The sequence below is a fragment of the Medicago sativa genome, chromosome 6, assembly GCF_051527215.1.
Source record: "Medicago sativa cultivar Bolivia chromosome 6, Bolivia_mono, whole genome shotgun sequence".
NCBI lineage: Eukaryota > Viridiplantae > Streptophyta > Magnoliopsida > Fabales > Fabaceae > Medicago > Medicago sativa.
Genome location: NC_140754.1, coordinates 35,568,948 through 35,585,518, shown reverse-complemented (window position 1 = coordinate 35,585,518; position 16,571 = coordinate 35,568,948). Strand labels below are relative to the sequence as shown.

The 16,571-nt window shown below is 34.2% G+C and overlaps 1 long non-coding RNA gene and 2 pseudogenes across 1 annotated transcript; all 3 read left to right on the top strand.

Moving 5' to 3' along the window:
• Positions 1 to 520: 520 nt before the first annotated feature.
• On the top strand, positions 521 to 2,249 carry LOC146914798 (PHD finger protein ALFIN-LIKE 4 pseudogene; annotated as a pseudogene).
• A 9,620-nt stretch (positions 2,250 to 11,869) lies between these two features.
• LOC146914797 (uncharacterized) lies at positions 11,870 to 13,132 on the top strand. Its single transcript, XR_015014395.1, has 3 exons — positions 11,870 to 12,045; positions 12,420 to 12,465; positions 12,814 to 13,132. It is a non-coding gene; the product is annotated as an uncharacterized LOC146914797 (long non-coding RNA).
• Positions 13,133 to 14,488: 1,356 nt separating this feature from the next.
• Positions 14,489 to 16,312, top strand: LOC146914796 (PHD finger protein ALFIN-LIKE 4 pseudogene; annotated as a pseudogene).
• The last annotated feature ends 259 nt before the right edge of the window (positions 16,313 to 16,571 follow it).

The following is a 16,571-nucleotide window of genomic DNA, read 5'->3' as shown; positions in this document are numbered from 1 at the left end:
TGATCAATAATAGTTTTTATTGGAAAAAAAACCTTTGACCCATATTACACTTCTTTGGTACCGAAGTTATTAACTTCTAAATAAATTTTTTATTATTTATATTATACCATAAAAAATTAAAATAATAAAATTCGGTAAACTTTTTCTTTCTTTAAAAAAAGAACCTTTGACCGAAATTACATTTTTTTTATACCGAAATTATTACTTCTATAAAAAAATATCAACTATTTATATTATACCATAAAAATTTAAAATGATAAAATTCCATAAACTTTTTCTTTCTTTAAAAAAAAAACCTTTGACCAAAATTACATTTTTTTATACCGAAATTATTAACTTCTATAAAAAAAATATTGACTATTTATATTATACCATCAAAAATTAAAACAATAAAATTTGGTAAAACGGCCACTGAAAACGAATTTAAACCCCCTTCCATCCCTGCTCAAACCAACAAATCACCCCTCTAAATCCAACACCAATTCAATCTACTCCCACCACCACCAACACTTACAACAACATGAAACCTTCTTTTCCTTCACAGCGAATCAATGTTAGGGGAAAGAAATCCCGTGGAATTCGAGTTGGAAAAAAAACTCGTGTTCATGGCAAAACTTGTCAGCAGGTTGATTTCTAAGCTCTTACTCTATTGCACATATTTTATTTTTAAATTTATAGTTCAATTTGATGCTAACATGTATGTTGTTTAATTTTACACACGAAAGTGCCAACAAGAAATAAAGGTTTTTGCTGCTACACGCAAAAATCTAAGAAAAGGGAAGTCTTGTTTCTTGAGGCTTTGCCGAAAATGCCTCTCAAACAATGGCATACAGTATAATCTACACACCGTCGAAGAAGTTTTCAGAGATTTCAATGGTCGTCGCGCTGGTCTCATCAAGGCTCTCACCACTGATGTTGAAGAGTTCTATAACCAATCTGACCCAGAGAAGGAGAGTCTGTGGCTATACAGTTTCCCTAATGAGCAGTGGGAAGTCAATTTACCTTCTAAGGAAGTTCCCCCAGATCTTCCTGAGCCTATGCTGGGATTTAACTTTGAAAGGGATCGCATGCAAGAGAAAGATTGGCTATCCTTAGTGGCTGTTCATAGTGATGCATGGTTAATTGCCATGGCACACTACTTTGGGGCAAGATGTGGATTTGAAAAATCTAACAGGATGCTCCTTTTCAATATGATAAATGATATGCCGTCAATATTTGAAGTTGTAACTGGTGCAGAAAAGAAACAAGTAAAGGAGAAGTCTTTATCTTCAAGCCATAATGGCAGCAAATCCAAGTGCAATTCGAAAGTGCAGCAGGGTATAAAATCTCAGGTTAAGCAGACAAAGGCTTTGGAGTTACCTAAAGACGAGGAGATTGATACAGACCAGGGATGTGAGCCGTACTGTGTTCAGATGTATGATGACTCATTAGTATTCTAGAAGCTGGATGACTAATATGTCTGTTAGGAGCAGGGTCGTCCCTAAGAATTCAGCGGCTCGGCTTTGGGAATGAAAAGAGGCCAGTGATAAAATCAAAACGTATTTTTTTTTTGAAGGAGCAGTGTTTTATTTATATTTTTTAAAAGATAAATACAGGTGTCGTATATATGCAGTACGCCTAAAGGTGAAAATGACTACCGTATACATGAGGAACCCCCACCTAACACCAAAAGCAAGAGGACCTACTTCAAATAGGCCTAAAAGGCTAAAACAAGAGGACAAAAAATGGCTGGGGGTGTTAAAAAAAATTGGAAGGCAGTAGTACTAGTGGGTATTAAAAAAAAAATGAGGCCCATGGCTGGGGGAGGCCCAGCTCTGTTGAGCTGTTTGCACCCCCTCAGGGCCGGGCCTGGTTAGGAGTTGGTAGAAAGGATGAGATCAATCCAATAGCAAAAGGAATATTATTAGGATTATATATGTATTGTGTATGATCCTTGAGATTTTTATCAAAGAAGCAAGACCCTTTTCTCTTTCTCAATTTCTTAGGAGGCCTTCTGTCCTATAACATAAATTCGCCACACACGCCCATCAGAGATGGAAGAACTTTTTGAGGAAGATGAAGATGAAGAAGGAGAGAACTCATGTGGTGCATGCGGTGAGCAATATGACCCTGATAAATTCTGGATTTTCTGTGACATTTGTGAGAGATGGTTCCATGGGAAATGTGTGAATATCACCCCTGCTAGGGTTAAGCATATCGATATATACAAGTGACCATCATGCAATAATAACAAGAGCGCTCGCCCTTGATGACATAACGAGCAAGGTTTCGATCATTTAGTGATTATGTTATTGTTATATTTCGCTCAATATCTTATTGTTATTTATGATTTGCTAACTTTGAAAGTGGAATATTGCCCTCAATGTTAACGAGCAAGGTTTCGATCATTTAGTGATAATAAAACACAAATTTATTTAAAAAGATATTGTGACATGAAACTGGGACTACTTACCATTTTATTAATATCAAAGATATCATGAATCTAATAATAAGTCCTTAGATATGATTTTGAATTGTTCATTTGGTGATTTGCCTATTCCTTATTTTTATTCCATATAAATCAAATTGAATATTGTAGATATAATGGCGTTAATATATCTTAATTGTTATGAAACTATTAGAATAAGAATAAGAAATTAAAGAGAAGAAGAGAGAATAGAGAGAGAGGAAAGAGGATTATATTATTCTCTTTGTATGTGCAATTAGGTTATATATGAGCTCTATTTATAGAGAAATACAATGACTTGGGGAGCAAGCACCAATAACTTAGAGAGCAATCACAATATGGTCCAATAAACTAATAGTATGACCCAATAACCCAATTGCTATATGGACATCCACTTATAATATTCATAACATTAATCAATTTGTTTTGAAAAATGCTATATCTCACAAGACATTATTTCCCGAGAGTATCCCGAATGATTTGTTGCCTTTTTGTGCTGTTTTTGTTCTTTTTTTCGCAAATATTTGCTGTTGTATTATTAGAAGAGGGTTCCGTGAATTGTGGGCAATTGAAATGGAACTACCCACTACACAATTAACGTCCTTGTATTGTGGAAAAGCATGAGTTTTGATTGGCTAAACTGCTCTCGGGATAAATTCGGGAAATTAGAATTCGGGAGATATAGCAATTCTCATTTGTTTTACACCTTTTTTTTGACATAAAGTTTTGATTTGCACCTAATTGGGTTCTATCTGTTCAAGAATTGTAAATGCTTTCTCAAGTTTTCTCACTATCCAACATATATAGATATGAAAACTGTTGAGAATGAATTAATTAAACCATAAACTGTATTCTTACGTTGCTCCCATGAAGAGTAAAAAAAGTAGTTAATAATATTCTCATCTTGAGTAAGTTTCTTCACTGCATAACTACGCCACTACACCAGTTTTCTTCACTGTATAACTACGCCACTACGTCGGTTACGAGATAGATTGGCATCTCTAACCTTAACCTTGAACAACATCCTTTTGTCCACAAATATAGAGTTCTAGCGGGTAAACAATATCACTTGAGTATGTAATTTTCTAAATAAGGAGTGACTCTAATTTTTATAACAACACAAGATTTACACGAAACTGAATTGATCCATTGAATCGAGCAAATATTGCACATTTCTACCCAAAATTTGTCTAACAATGTGAAAGTTGTTGACCCTGAATTGGCTATCAGCTGGATATGAACCTTAAACCTGCAAATTTGAATGCATAATCGTGATCACCACGAAAAAAGAGTATAGTAATCAGATCATCATATATTAAAACCCATTTGAATGACTTACCTAGGAATAGCATTCTTTGGTTTTTTTTGCATTTATCACAGTACATGCTACCAGCAATAACTTTCGATGCACATTTTGTGAAAGCTTGATAATACCAGCGTAAATCAGTCTCTAGCTCACAGGTCCGCGTCAAACCATTTCCAACACATTTTTGTAAATTCAGCACCTTCGAATGATTATTTTCTTTTTGTGTGGTGAATCTTCTGAATCACCATCAATAACTTCTTTGGACATGATTAATCAAGGAAATTACACTCGATGAATAGATAAAAAATTATAGTTGATGATTTCACAAACCATGTAGGATATGGTAAATAGACAGAAGTCGCCATCAACAATATTTGTCGCATCAGATCTCTAACAGATGCATTGATGGTGCATCTAGTTGTTGCACGACTCATCGTTCCAAGCATAGAGATCGCAAAGAGAGCTGCTCTTGGTTACATCGGAGTTGTGGGATTGATAAAGTTGGGTTGTTGAAAGTATGTAAGTATTTGCTCAAAATGGGAAAGGAGCAGCAGCGGCTAATGAAAGAGAAAAGAGGGTTTGATTGTGTAACCCTACGTGAGAAGAACGAATGTGTGAGTTGAGGGTTTAGTTTGTGAAAAGAGGGTTTGCTTGTGTAAGCTGTGACACGTGATGATACTGAACGAGTCAACCGCTCAGAAGAAGCATTAGAGATCAGAAAAATGAGGATTTGGATGATACTTCGGTTGAGAACAAATCTAAACCACACAGGAGGTAAAAAAAAAAAAAGAATTATTATGACACTTTTGTAGGCACTCAATTAAAGATTTTACGTTTTAAAAATATGATTAAGGGTGCTTTTTTTCAGCATTAAAAAAAAAAAAGATTTTGAGTTGAAAGAATCTAAAGATTTTTTTTAGAGATTTTTAAAAGAATCTAAAGCTATTTATGTTTATTTACTATGATAAAATTGATTTTTTTAAGATTTGAAACTCTTACACTTGAGTTCCTTGTAGGCATGGCAACAAAACTCATACCCGTGGTTACCCACCCGAACTAAACCCAATTTGACGGGTTTTCCCCGTTTTGATTGGGTATGGGTATGGGTTTGGGTTTTGCCCGATTCCAAAACACGGGTATGGGACGGGTAACGGGTATATAGGTACCCACTCCAAACTCATACCCAAACCCGTCCTGAATGCAGAAAATTATTTTATGTTGATATGTCATGTTATTTTATTTAATAATTGTCGTGTTATAAAAACTACCATTGATACTTAAAGGCGCAACTAAATCAATCGATCTAACAAATGTTAAAGTGAGCATATTGTTCGATAATGCATTACAACATTTCTCTAGGGGTTGCAAAAAAACTTCTATTTTTTATTAAAAAAATTATTCAATGTGGGGACGGGGATGAGGCGGGGATACCCGACCCCGTTGGGGACGGGGTTGGGGTTCAATTTCTCATCCCGTTGGGTATGGGTAGGGTAACGGGTAAGTATATGACAATCGGGTATGGGGACGGGGAATGTAAAACCCGTCCCCACCCCGCCCCATTGCCATGCCTAGTTCCTTGCGTTGAGAAAAAAAATAGATTTTAGAAAAACTACTTGAAATAGCTTTTCATTTTGAGGCTAAAAATGATTTTTTTTACAAAATGGATTTTTTCTAAAATCTAAAACAAACACTACAAAAATAAAAAAAATAATTTTTTTAATCAAAAAATATACTTTTTTTCAAAAAAAAAATCCAAAACAAACGGTTCCTAAATTAGTCAATTTTTTTTTTTTTAGTATTCTTTCATTTTGTTCCCTTAATTAATTTTTGTTACATATAGGTCATTCAATGTTACTTCTGTCTTCAAATTAGTTATTTTTCGAAGATTTTAAATCCTTAATTATAGTGTATTATAATTGGAAGAAGCCAATCATTGCTACATTGAAAAGTGAAAAGAGTAGTTCATTTTGAGACAAATCTTTTTTACTAATGGATTGCTTGATTATGGGACGAAGGAAGAAATGTCTTTGTAATAAAGTTTGTTATTTCTTTTATCAATTAGGTGTGGGTCTTCATCCTTAAGTGCTAAAAATGGAAATAATTCATTCTTGAATGTTCTTGAGGATTTAATAACTGAATATGATGTTGTTCAAAAAGAATTTTGCATGAATTTGCTTAATGAATGAATTAGTGGATACTATAATTTAGGTTTATCTAAATGCATAGCTTTGTATATGTGATAAAGCTCTGAGCACAATGTAACTACTTCAAGCTCAAAAAGAACCTTGTGAACAAGAATTCTCTTGCTAGTTTATTTTTTTTCTTATCTTTAATCATTTCGTTTTTGTTTTTTCACTCCTAAAAGTATGTTGTATGTTTATGTGGGTGTGTCTAGTTGGAAAGAGTAGAAAGTGATACAAAAACATGAAGAATAAATTATAATAACTCAAGTTCACGCCATCTCTCTCTCTAAACTTTATCTTCTGCTTTCTCTCTTACAGCACTACACAACCACCATCCTCCCCTACCTCCCTAATCTAAATCTAGTTCTTCAACATGTAGATTTAGCTGGCAGTGAGCCGAGGAGGTATTGAGAACTCATTTCCACCCTCGGCTTCACCTCAACCCCCGTCGTTCATGTTGATCCGGTGGGTCTCTGATGGGCTTGTGCTCTCGCATTCGATGGTGGCTGAAGGTGTGCTTAACCCATGGTTGTTCTTTTTAACATATGGTTCATTTCCCAAGTTCTTGTGCTCGCTGGTTGGTTCCTGTTGTGTTTGGGGGTTGCAACGGTACAACAATGTTGTTTTAGGGTCTGTCGTGTATAGCTTTTCGTGTTGTTTAATGTGCTTTGGCTAATATCGCGATTTGTCCATTGATTAGTGTGAGTCGGGCATGGTGCAATTCTTGTTTTAGTCTGTTCAATTTCAACATATCTTGTTTTTGGGTCAGAACTTCCGTCTGTGGGGGCTTCAATTCCTTCTGCTTTTGTGGATGTGTTGCTTCGCGATGTAACTAATGTTGGTGGTAGTACAACGAGATTCACACTCCGCACCACTATTTCCACCTTGTTCATGTAGTCGTTAACTTTTCATCGAATCATTTTGTTGTCGATGTTATCTCTTTTGTGCAGTCGTCATCAGGCCCGGCCTTGAGGGTGGGCATGCTGCTCAACCAAGCCGGACCTGCAAAAGGTATGGGCCTAAAAAAAAAATTAAGTCTAATACCCACACCCCACTTGAATAAAAAAATATATATGTTACTTATTTTTCTTTCTTCTGTACACATATGAGTTGTTTTAGACTCTAATTCTCCTTTTTAGACATAAATCTCATGTTATCAAACAACCCTCAATTTGTATAATCACTTAATCAATCAATTTGAGAAGCTGTTTCATTAAAAGAATCATAACAATCATTTCTATTTTACTTAATCTGAGGCTACATTATGAAGTTAAAACTTAATTTGGAGTGTCTATTTTGTGGCTTCTAATGGTATTCTTCAACAAACTTCTTGCGCTGATACACCCCAAAGAAATGGGTAGCCGAGCACAAAAATCAGCATCTCATTGAAACTACTATAACTTTTTTACTTCATAACAATATTTCGTTTCATTTTTGGTGGGAGGATGTTCTAACGGCATTCTATATATAAACCACATGCCATCATCGGTATTAGGTAATCAAGTCCCACACTATATCCCTTTTCCTAATACCCTTTTACACTCGCTCCCACCCCGTGTCACTAGGTCCATATGTTTTCTCCATGATCTTTCTCCTGGTCTGGACAAACTTTAAACCCGATAACTATAATATGTCTTTCTTGGTTATCAACAGTCTCAAAAAGGTTATCGTTGTTACTCTCCTACTCTTCGATTGTACGTCAATTCCATAAATGTTACATTGGTTTGAGTATGTTCTTTACTTTGGGTAGACTCACGCATATCTAGACCATCTTAACGTCGATATGCCTACCCTGCATGATATTGTCTCTCTTAAACCTACCGTGTATGTCCCACCTGAGCCCACTATTTTTGTTTCTCCCACTACCCATCATGCAGCCCTCCCGCGGATCCTTCGACTCGACAACCTCTTTTAAACGTACCATTGTAGCTATCCACAACCATCAGGTTTGCATGTTTCGACATTTGTTCCAAATACCGTGGACATTCAAGACTCTCCTATGTTGCAACTGCCTTTACTGGACGCGACCATAGACATCCCATTGTTATTCATAAAGGTTAACGTCCTAATTCAAATCCATCTCCTCATTACATTGACTTGTGTTAGCATCAAATTTCTCTTTTACATTATAGTTGCTTCTGTTCTTTGTCTTTAATTTCTATTCTTTAATCTTTAGGTGGATCATTATCCCACCCTAAGTGAAGGAAATCAATGATCAACGAGATGTGTGCTATTCAAATAAATTACACTTGGAAATTGGTTCATTTAACTCCTTGAAAGTTATTAGTAGATTATCATTGGTTTTATACCTTGAAAGTTTGCACTCGTGGTAAATTAACTGATTTACGGCTGGCTTGGTATACACAGAATTTTTGCTTAGATTAGAGTAGCACATTTTTCACCGGTCATGAGATTTTGGTATCTGTTAGACTTTTACTATGTATTGCAGCTTTTCTCCATTGGCCTCTCCATCAACTTGATAAATGATCATCTTACGTTATTTTTCAACATATTTTTTTAGTCATTTTAGTTTAGATTTGACCCAAATTATATAAACCTCCTCTTATTTGGGTCAAATCATAAGCAACTTATCTAAACTCCTCTTATTTTGGTCAAATCATAACTAGAAAACATGCTAAAAATAACGTAACATTATTTGTCACTAGTCTGTCTAATGACTATCAACGCAAACAAGTTCTTTAAGCCATAATAACAATCAACACTTGAGGTGGGAGCTGTTTCAAACCAGATTTCAGCCCATAAAATGACCCATTTCACTAGGCCCTTTAACCAAATACACTAACTTATGAAGGATTGTGGAAGGTCGTATGTACGTCGTTTCGTATAGGAACATCTCCCCTAGTTGATCTTGATCTATGAACTGATCTCAAACTAACTTCCGAATATCGGTTCTCGGATTTCACGGAAGCAGTTACCACCGCCTCATACATATAAATATAAATTTACCACCACTCATTGACTGATCGTATAGGAACACCCCTCATACATATAAGTTTACCACCCCCCCCCCCCCCCCCCCCCCGCTCTCTCTCTCACTGCATTGAGCGTCATGGTAGTTATCTTTTTTGCATGTTTATTCTCGACCGTCAATGAACACCCTCTGTTATCACCAATAAATAATATTTGTTTGTAAAAAACACACATACCTATTGATCCTATTGAAAATAAATACATAATTGATCCATCTTGGAGAGGTTACTGAAAAATAGTTGATCTACTTAGAGAGACAAAATATGAATAATCATAAAGCCTATATAGATTTTTTTTTATTTTTTTTAAGGAAAGCCTATATAGAATGTTAAAAAAATAGTACTTAACGTATATAGGTAGAGTAAATAATATTTAGTTAGCGGCTTAATTCTTTTATGAGAGAATAAAACATTATATTATCAAGATTAGATTGGACTAAATATTGTTTGATAGTGAACCAATAGTCCTCGTGAGCATAGCTCAGTTGGTATGGACAATGCATAATATATGCAAGGTCCGGGGTTCAAACCCCGGCCACCACCAAAAAAACCCCGGCCACCACAAAAAAAAATAGTGAACCTACAACATCATTCTCTCTCCGCTTACTCTCTTTATTTACTTTGCGCAAGTTGTTTATGGTTTAATATCAATTTTTGTTTTAACTTGAAACGAAATTAAATGATTTGATAAATAAATTATTTGTTTTAAAATTAATTTGAAAAAAGACAATGGTTTAATTTAACCTATGTCTAAAGAAAACCTTTTAAAATTGTCAACTCAATTGAAACCTTTCATTTTTTGTGTTTTTAAGACATTCAACATGTACTTAACGATCTATTTAATATCAACATCTTTAAATAAGTAATTTGACACATACTTAAATATATTAAAAACATAAATCAATGTAAGGTATAAGCTTCAATTAATATAAATGTTGTTCATAAAAAATTGAAAATGTTTAACTCAATCTAATACAATAAAAAATATTTATTAAAAGTCATTCATATTTACTTAAATCGGCCCATCATGTAGATTTAAAAAAGCTTTCTAGTCTTATCCTACCATATTAAAAAATTATTGATTTGACATGGGCTTAAAGAAAGCGCGATCATAGGCCCTGGTTGGTCTGACCCATTTACACTCATATAAGTAGGGTTATCTTCTGTTGTTAGGGTTTGTTTCCAATCTTTCGATGTGTGTCTGAAAGCTTCAACCCACAGACAATACCATCAAAATCTCTCCCTCTCAATTGTTTTCACTCTCCAAAACACATAGTAGGCCCCAATTTTTATTTTCTCTTATCCTGCTTCAAAATTTCATAGATTAAATCTTTTTGTTTTGATCATACTTGAATTTATATATTTTGTATTTATTAATTTTTGTTCAGGATGCATGGAAAAACAGACGTTGAACCCGCTGGAACCACAAAAGACAGTGTCGGCCGAAAAGAAACCATCAGAAGACCGTCACACGAAGGTGGAGGGATGTGTCCGAAGAGTCACACTGTCAGCAACATGTGCATCTAGGATCTTTCAGTTGACGAGAGATCTTGGTCACAAGTCTGATGGAGAAAAAATAGGGTGGTTACTGGAACAAGCTGAACCTGCAATCATCAAAGCCACCGACACCGGAATAATTCCGGCCATAGCCATTTCAGAGGGCGGAAAGTTGAAGGTTCCAACAACATCGGCAGCTAGACCAGACGGCCAAAAGGCCCCAAGGAAGAAAAGCAAGAGAGCCTCAATTGGTTAATTTGTGGATTTGGATGATCAAGCTTCAAATGCTTCTTCCAATTATGATGTTGATGTTACCCAAATGCTACAATTTGTAGGTTCTTTTGAAAATCCTTGGAATAAAAGGACCTAGGTAGTAGAATTGCAGGCTTACACTATAAATTGTAGAAGTGATCATATATGTTTTTTTGTATTTTGTTTTAATTTGGAACAAAAAAGTATGATGGTTTGTATCTAAGCGATAAAATCCATTTTCAACTTTTATTTTTTCAAGGAAATCAATCTTTGTGTGTCCATTTCCCTTTTTAAATTTTACCCTTATTTTTACAAATGTGAGTAAATTGATCCCAAAATGTTTGAGAGGTTTCACTATAATCTTTGAATGTAATGAAATTGCAAAAGCATCCTTGACCCATCTTATGTAGTAATTTTAGGGGTGAAGTATCCAACAAAAAACAAAGCTAAGAGGCAAAAGATAATTTCAATCGAGGACCAAACTTATTTAGTAAAAACACTATTCCCATCTTAGATACGCGTAAAAATAATTCAAATGTACATGGTTCAAAATATGGATAAATACATTTGACTTTATGTTTATATTTTTTTTTTGAAGGGTTTATGTTTATATTTTTGTTTTGTTGTGTGCGTTAGCTGAGAAATAAATGAAGAAGCTTAAATGCTCTTAGTAATAACATGCTAAATTTAATATTATAAAAACCAAAAGTAAATATTTTATAAGAAAGAATATTTATTATATCTTAAAATGTAAAAACATTAAAAATTGATATCTATTTACGAGGTACCACCAACATATATTATATATATTTTTAATTACTCTATTATATATTATTTTCTTTCCCTCCATAAAAATATCCAATTGTTTTGAAGAGAAAACACAAAACCCGCACAATATTATAAATATCAATTCGTCTACACTTCATAGAAGAAATTGTAGTCTGGAACTAGGTTGTGATCATTTCATTTCTCTTTTTTTAAGAAAGGTGAAAGAGGATGTAAGTACTATGTTTGAGTAGTTCCATTTCCATGGTAACCACCCTAAGAGTTTCTCCTTTTTTTTAGTTTGATTCTAAAGTTAAATTCCCACCTTTTCTTTGAGGACTTTAGGCCTATTTCTCTTTTGGGATCTGTGTATAAATTGAATGCAAAAGTTTTGGCCGGGAAGGTGGCGCTGATTATGGACAAAATCATTTATTCTATTTTGATTTCAAATAATCCTTTTTGTGTTCACCCCTATGCTATTTACGTTTAGACGGAGCTGTTAGATCAAGCTCGGTTGACTCGTGCATTTGCAGCCCTGTCTCCATCTTTAGCAAGTGATTTCAAACGGATTTTTGAGACAGCACCTCGCCTGCTTGAAGAGCTAATGTAGGTGACTGACTTACTATTTGTCATTTTCCTTTTGATACTAGATTCGATGTTCATACTTTCTTTATTATGTTGTTCGTCTTACTGTTAGTATTTTCCTTATTGAAAAACTGGGACTGCATTTTTAAAACTACATAAATTTAAAGTAGGCTGAACTGCACTTGTGGTAAGCTCTTCCTGTGGGTTTGTATGATATGTTTTAATAGTTGTTAGTATTTTTCTTATTGAAATACTGTGGCTGCTAAGATTTACAGTACCAAAACTAAGATGATAACGATATTTAAATTAAGATCATCAAGTTTTGCTTGTCATCATTCTCTTATGTCATCATTTGTTCTACTTCTGCTTATACCATGTTTCTTAAATGTGTGCAGGGCATCGATACATATACTCCTCTCCTAGTCTCAATAAACATGAGAGGTATTCAAATTTATGTATTTTTATATTGTTAAAGCATATCATTGTTGATCTTGTCCCTATCGTTGGATTTCATTTCAAGTTTGAGCCTAATATGCAGTACCATCTATATCTCAAAATATGTTTTGTTGATTACTTATTTTCATGTTAGATTGCTTTCTCTTCATAACAATGAACATGCTCATTTTTTTTTGGTAGATTACGTGCTCATTTATTTAATCTAGATCATATGAAAGGGGTGATGTTAAATGCCAACATGTTTAGTAGTCATGCCCTATTCTTTCATATAATGCTGAATTTATAAAATGAAAATATAAGTAGAGTCTAAAACATGTTTTCTTAATTGTACAGGTTCAAGTAATGATTACTGCAATTGATTCAGTTGATGCTTTGGGCCATAGTGAGGTTATTGGCAAGGAGGAAAAATAGAAGGCCGTTGATAAGACTTTGCAAATTCTAGGTTCTAAAGCTAGTGAATTGATTTCTTCTAGTAAGCTTGTCCATGTCATGTTAATAGCTTATTTTGTTAGATGAACAATATTTCTCTTATTTTTTATGTTTACATGATGAGACATTGTGGTCCATAATTATTTTGTAATTTGACATGTACTAGTAAGCACACATTACGTTTTAGTAAATTAATATTATTGTTTTATACCTTCATTGATCATATATCATATGATATTTCATATTATATTCAGTACCATAATCGTGTATAAAAAAAATTAAAATATAGAGAGAATTTAAATGGGGTGAACCGATTTAAATTCAAAGATTTTTGACTCTTGTTAGCCTTTTTTTAAATGGTATCAACCGATTTAAATTAAAAGATTTTAGATGGGTTCAACCGATTTAAATTAAACGATTTTAAATCGGGTAAAGGGGGCTGACTTAAAATCAAATACACTTTTTAAATCGGCCACCAATAAATCGGATGTTCACCCGATTTAAAAAGTCATATTCACCCGATTTAAAAAGTGTTTTCTGCACTAGTGACTTCGGAGGATTCAAAGGTCTTAACCATACATCTCTCTAATTTTCAAAAAGCAATCTTTATTATTTTTATTCCATTTAATTTATAAAAACCAATTCAACTGCCAAGGGAATCAATAGAAATTTTACCCATCCTTTTTGATAATGAAATTGCTGAGTATAAGTTAAAAACGGACCTCATGGATTCGATCTTATTTATTACTTCGATAGTTTTGGTACACTTGCCAAAAAGTCTATCAGCAGCCAAACAGGTAACTTGCTCTGTTGCAAACAAAAAAAAAATTGCAATCTCTAACCCTTAACTCTTTTATTATTATATCGTCACAAAAAATAAGTAACGCGAATTGTTTGGACGAATCGAAAATCCTTGTGGATACGATACTCTACGTATCACTTTAATATTTAGAAAACGATTTGGTTCACTTTTTCAATCCGACCATCACGTTTCTTTGGGATGTCTAACTCTCCAATGTTTATTCACACTCTTATTTTATAATAATTTTTTATTTCTTTGATCAATATTAGTTTTTATTGGAAAAAGACCTTTGACCCATATTACACTTTTTAGGTACCAAAGTTATTAACTTCTAAATAAATTTTTTATTTTTTATATTATATCATAAAAAATTAAAATCATAAAATTCGGTAAACTTTTTCTTTATTTAAAAAAAGAATCTTCGTCCGAAATTACATTTTTTTGATACCGAAATTATTAACTTCTATAAAAAAATATTAACTATTTATATTATACCATAAAAAATTAAAATAATAAAATTCAGTAAACTTTTTCTATCTTTAAGAAAAAAACTTTTGACCGATATAACATTTTTTTGGTACCGAAAATTTAACTTCTATAAAAAAAATATTTACAATTTATATTATACCATAAAAAATTAAAATAATAAAATTTGGTAAAACGGCCACTGAAAACGAAATTAAACCCCCTTTGCATCCCTGCTAAGCCCAACAAATCACCCCTCTAAATCCAACACCAATTCAACCTACTCCCACCACCACCAACACTTACAACAACATGAAACCTTCTTTTCCTTCACAGCGAATCAATGTTAGGGGAAAGAAATCCCGTGGAATTCGAGTTGGAAAAAAAACTCGTGTTCCTGGCAAAACTTGTCAGCAGGTTGATTTCTAAGCTCCTACTCTATTGCACATATTTTATTTTTAAATTTATAGTTCAATTTGATGCTAACATGTATGTTGTTTAATTTTACACATGAAAGTGCCGACAAGAAATAAAGGATTTTGCAGCTACACACAAAAATCTAAGAAAAGGGAAGTCTTGTTTCTTGAGGCTTTGCCGAAAATGCCTCTCAAACAACGGCATACAGTATAATCTACACACCGTAGAAGAATTTTTCAGAGATTTCAATGGTCGTCGCGCTCGTCTCATCAAGGCTCTCACCACTGATGTTGAAGAGTTCTATAATCAATCTGACCCAGAGAAGGAGAGTCTGTGGCTATACAGTTTCCCTAATGAGCAGTGGGAAGTCAATTTACCTTCTAAGGAAGTTCCCCCAGATCTTCCCGAGCCTATGCTGGGATTTAACTTTGAAAGGGATCGCATGCAAGAGAAAGATTGGCTATCCTTAGTGGCTGTTCATAGTGATGCATGGTTAATTGCCATGGCACACTACTTTGGGGCAAGATGTGGATTTGACAAATCCGACAGGATGCGCCTTTTCAATATGATAAATGATATGCCGTCAATATTTGAAGTTGTAACTGGTGCAGAAAAGAAACAAGTAAAGGAGAAGTCTTTATCTTCAAGCCAAAATGGCAGCAAATCCAAGTGCAATTCGAAAGTGCAGCGGGGTATAAAATCTCAGGTTAAGCAGACAAAGGCTTTGGAGTTACCTAAAGACGAGGAGATTGACCAGGGAAGTGAGCCGTACTGTGTTCAGAAAAGGCCCAAGAGAGACATCATCAAGCCTAGGAAGTTCAAGGACTTTATTTCCATTTAATGTTTTATGTCATTTATTCAAGTGTCTTAGTTATTCTAGATGTATGATGACTCATTAGTATTCTAGAAGCTTGATGACTAATATGTCTGTTAGGAGCAGGGCCGTCCCTAAGAATTCAGACGCTCGGCTCTGGGAATGAAAAGAGGTCAGTGATAAAATCAAAACGTATTTTTTTTTTGAAAGAGCAGTGTTCTATTTATATTTTTTAAAAGATAAATACAGGTGTCGTATATATGCAGTACACCTAAAGGTGAAAATGACTACCGTATACATGAGGAATCCCCACCTAACACCAAAAGCAAGAGGACCTACTTCAAATAGGCCTAAAAGGCTAAAACAAGAGGACAGAAAATGGCTGGGGGTGTTAAAAAAAAAATTGGAAGGCAGTAGTACTAGTGGGTATTAAAAAAAAAATTAGGCCCATGGCTGGGGGAGGCCCAGCTCTGTTTAGCTGTTTGCACCCCCTCAGGGTCGGGCCTGGTTAGGAGTTGGTAGAAAGGATGAGATCAATCCAATAGCATAAGGAATATTATTAGGATTATATATGTATTGTGTATGATCCTTGAGATTTTTATCAAAGAAGCAAGACCCTTTTCTCTCTCTCAATTTCTTAGGAGGCCTTCTGTCCTATAACATAAATTCGCCACACACGCCCATCAGAGATTGAAGAACTTTTTGAGGAAGATGAAGATGAAGAAGGAGAGAACTCATGTGGTGCATGCGGTGAGCAATATGTCCCTGATAAATTCTGGATTTTCTGTGACATTTGTGAGAGATGGTTCCATGGGAAATGTGTGAATATCACCCCTGCTAGGGTTAAGCATATCGATATATACAAGTGACCATCATGCAATAATAACAAGAGCGCTCGCTCTTGATGACATAACGAGCAAGGTTTCGATCATTTAGTGATTATGTTATTGTTATATTTCGCTCAATATCTTATTGTTATTTATGATTTGCTAACTTTGAAAGTGGAATATTGCCCTCAATGTTAACGAGCAAGGTTTCGATCATTTAGTGATAATAAAACACAAATTTATTTAAAAAGATATTGTGACATGAAACTGGGACTACTTACCATTTTATTAATATCAAAGATATCATGAATCTAATAATAAGTCCTTAGATATGATT